This window comes from Myotis davidii, unplaced genomic scaffold, assembly GCF_000327345.1.
Source record: "Myotis davidii unplaced genomic scaffold, ASM32734v1 scaffold500, whole genome shotgun sequence".
NCBI lineage: Eukaryota > Metazoa > Chordata > Mammalia > Chiroptera > Vespertilionidae > Myotis > Myotis davidii.
The window spans coordinates 14,742-18,880 of NW_006293949.1; positions in this window are offsets into that span (position 1 = coordinate 14,742).

The window sequence follows — 4,139 nt, forward strand, 5'->3', positions numbered from 1 at the left end:
AGGGAAACAGAAAAACAATCCCTCAAAAGCACAAAGACAATGTGTAAGCAACAACCCACTCTTATGCAATCACATCCCACCCATATTTCCCACTGTGGAACAGAGGTTTGGCAAATTATATTTCTCTCCAGTAACCCATAAACAAAGACGGTGATGGGACTGTGGGCTGAGGTTAATATTTAATAACAAATGAGGGGAGATTGTCTGCAAAACAGGCCTTGCAATCAGGCAGACCTAGGTTCAAATCCTAATTCTGCCATTTATTAGGTGTGTATTTTCAGGAAAGTTATATAACCCCTCTCTGCCTTAGTATCTTCATCTGTAAAATGAGAATTAAAATCTACCTCATGGACTCATCATAAAAATTAAGCAAGAAAATTAAGTGCTCAGGGAATGTTATTTCCCTTTCCCTCTCACAAGTTTAACTAGCACTTTTACAGTTAAATGTGTACCAATCCTTTTGATTAAATATCTTTATGGTAAAATATTAAAATATTGATGTGAATAACAGCTGGTATTGAATATTCAAATTCACAAGAGAACTCCTTAATTAATAGTTTAAGAAAACATCTGTACATTTAATCTGTGCCATGTAATAAAATAGCTCTTCCTCAAACATCTTTTTTATAAGGTAAATATTTTTAAGGTGAAATTCAGAAGTTACTTTTAAGAACATTAATTTAGAGCATGTTCCCCTTCCACAACAAATTAGACATCATTGGAGCAAAAATTGCCCAGATCAGTATGGTTTCTATCTCCTCACACTTTAATCAAGATGTTTCTCTTTATATTGGCAAAAACTATTGGTTAAGTGAGACTCCTGCATCCCTTACAAATGTATCTGGGCATTTAGTACTTGAGAGACCATTGGATTTGACAACACCCAGAAGCAAATGAGACCATCTGCCTTCTCTCGGACCTCTGCATTTGGAAGCAAGAAAGTGGACTCCGTTCTGGACTCCTTTTAAAACATTTTACAAAACATAAAATTTTTACCTTGTAAAACACAACATAAGTACAGTACTGTATAAGTATCCAAATTTTTACTACATTTTAGCCCTACTATTGTCTTAAAATGTATTTTTATTGACTTCAGAGAGGGAGGGAGAGGGTGACATAAAAACATCAATGATGAAAGAGAATCATTGGCTGCCTCCTGCATGCCCCACACTAGGAATCCAGCCCAAAGCCCTGCCATACGCCCTGACTGGGAATTCATAGGTCCACGCTCAACCACTGAGTGACATTGGCCCTGCGCCCCTACTATTTTTAAAACAGAACAAAGCATTGCAGTGAAAAATATTTCTCTAGTCACGTGCTTTTTGAAAGCTATTTAAGAGATAGATATTAATTTAATGGGTTAGAGATTGCTATTATTCCACTAAATGAAGCTGTTTCTATCTCTATATTCAAATACATTTCAGGTTGAACTTTCTTAAATATAAAATGCTTACACAGCAAACATTAAAACAATCTTAGTCATGCAAAAGCATACTTTTTCCTAATCTTGGATAAATCAACTCTAAGAAAGCTGTCCAGAGCTACAGGGAAAAAGGACATCCCCCCTCTTCCCCCGCCCCAAGTCCTCCTCACCTTGCCCAATTTAGTCTAATGTTTAAGTAAACAGTAAATTTTGTCTTTAACACTGAATGGGGAAACATTAGAACTGATGAAAACAGTATCCAGACTAAGAAATACATATGAAATCTTTCAGAAAATTTGTTAAAATGTCAATATGCAGAAAAAAATTTTCAAGCCCTGTTGATAAGGAAGCAAAACTAGAAGAAAGTGTATGCTGCAACTTATAAAAGTTGTCTCAAATTTAAGCTAATTCAAGGACTATTAATCATGTCAACGTAACGTGCAGTTTCATCACAAAATCATCTTATTGGTTTGCAAGTTCCCAAGCCTCACGGCTTCATCATGCATCAGCATAGAAGGACAACCCAGCATTAGGGACAAAGACAGAAGTGTCCCCTTTTAAAACAGAAGTTGGTAAGAATAAAATAGGTCACCTGACAGCAAAAGTCTCCCCAATATGGGAACTGAATTAGATTTGTTTTTAAGGCACATGTTTAGAGAAATGGCACTTTCTCCAAGTAAGTGCTTAGTTAAAACAACTGCTTAAAATCCAGTCTTTTGCTCTCATTTATGAAAATCAGAAAAATTACTAATTTCACCATAGATTAAAGTTAATAGCTATAGTTGATAATCAAGTCTTATAAAAAATTAGAATAAAGAAGGAAAGAAAAGTAAATCTTTGTACCTCTTAAATTTATGAATATGGTAAAGTTCTGCTAACACTTACAATGAACTTGAAAAGAATGGGGTAAACGATTATGCCTTAAAAGTACACTATATTCACATATTTTCTGAAATTAAAGTATTTTAGAATTGGCAAATGAAACAAGAAAAGCAACAAAATTATGATTTGGAAATTATAATTTGTTTTGCTTTTAAAATGCAATTTTTAAGTGTATAAGACATCTAAATAACATTGCACAATAGTGAGATATGTAACAACTAGAGTTTTAAGTAGAAATTATTTCACAAATTGATTTTTTATTTCTCAAAGTGTTTAAGGATAAAATATGGTGTTTTTTTAATTTTTCACTAATTTAAAGTGAACTAATTTAATAATATTAATTAGCTTATATTTTCTAATCAATGTTTCTTCCCTATGATCTGTTCTAATGAACATATTAAAAGAAATTCCAGTGAGTCATCTCCCATATTTCTTTCCATATGTAAATTATATTCTCCAAGAGTGCCAGCCTCTTCAACCAACCAACCAGCCTACCTAGTAGTCTCAGCAGATTTAAAAACTGGTTCTCAATTTTGTTCATTCATTCCTGTTCTAATGGAGTTAATAGTCCTTTACAGGTCATTAATTAGTTTAAATACAATAGTAAACAAATCATTGTTATGGTTCATTATATCTACTCACTCTTTTATCTGCCATAAAAAGTATAACAAAGTGTACATACAAAGTGTAAAAACATATAATGCAAAGTATACATTTACATGTGTCAGTCTGCATGGTGACAAGTATGATTTCATTAGGAATTATTGTTGAGAGACTCAGATATTAAGAATACAATTTAGCCGAAACCGGTTTGGCTCAGTGGATAGAGCGTTGGCCTGCGGACTGAAGGGTCCTGGGTTCGATTCCGGTCAAGGGCATGTACCTGGGTTGCGGGCACATCCCCAGTAGGAGATGTGCAGGAGGCGGCTGATCGATGTTTCTCTCTCATCGATGTTTCTGACTGTCTCTCTCCCGTCCTCTCTGTAAAAACTCAATAAAATATATTTTTTAAAAAAAGAATACAATTTATTTAGTCTAATTTTTACTCCTTAATACAATTACACACTAAACCAGTGATGGCGAACCTATGACACGCCTGGTTAGGGTTTTTCATAATGCTAACACGCCGAGCTCAAAAGGTTCACCATCACTACACTAAACATAAGTGTTCTGAAGGGTTTTCAAATATATTTTAACTAGAGGCCCAGTGCATAACATTCGTGCACTGGGGGGGGGGGCGGCATCCCTCTGCCCGGCCTGCAGCCTCTCACAGTCCGGGACCCCTTGGGGGATGTCCACCTTCTGGCTTAGGCCTGCTCCCCCTATGGGAGCACACTGACCACCAGGGGGAAGCTCCTGCATTAAGCATCTGTCCCCTAATAGTTAGTGCATGTCATAGCGACTAGTTATTCCACCGTTCAGTCTATTTTCCTATTAGCCTTTTATTATATAGAATGACCTAATTCTTACAGGTTACTAAATAACTTAAATAAATTTCTGATTGCTGAGACCTCAGAAGTGATGGTTATATTGACATAGGATGCATACGCATTTTCCCCTTTCGTTATAAATCAGTTTCAGTGGATACTCTTTTAAAAATTGGAACATTTAAATCCTCAACAAAATATTAGAAAACTGGATCCAACGAAACATTAAAAAGATCAAGTGGGATTTATTCCAGGGATGCATGGCTGGTACAATATCTGCAAATCAATAAACGTGATATACCACATAAACAAAATGAAGGATAAAAACACATGATCATATCAGTAGATGCAGAAATCCAGCACCCATTTATAATAAAACTCTCAGCAGAGTGGGAATAGAGGGAACA